The following is a 304-nucleotide window of genomic DNA, read 5'->3' as shown; positions in this document are numbered from 1 at the left end:
CAACTGGACAAGAGGACATAGTCGTAAGCTGCGCCAGGGGAGGTTTAGTTGGACATCAGGGGGAATTTCTTCACGAGAAGGGTGGTTAAGCATTGTAATGGGCTGCCCAAGGAGATGGTGGAGTCACCGTCCCTGGAGGTGTTTAAGGAAAGATGGACGTGTCACTCATTGCCATGGTTTATTTGACATGGTGGTGTTGGGTCATAGGTTGGACTCGGTGATCTGAGAGGTCTTTTCGAACCTAATTGAGTCTGTGGAGGAGGAGGGGAAGGGAAACTTTCTCCTGGATCTTCCAAGCTTGTGC

The sequence above is a fragment of the Corvus brachyrhynchos genome, unplaced genomic scaffold (genome assembly GCF_000691975.1).
Source record: "Corvus brachyrhynchos isolate BGI_N302 unplaced genomic scaffold, ASM69197v1 scaffold3, whole genome shotgun sequence".
Taxonomy (NCBI): Eukaryota; Metazoa; Chordata; class Aves; order Passeriformes; family Corvidae; genus Corvus; species Corvus brachyrhynchos.
The sequence above is the reverse complement of the archived record's forward strand: the minus strand, read 5'-3'. Positions refer to the sequence as shown.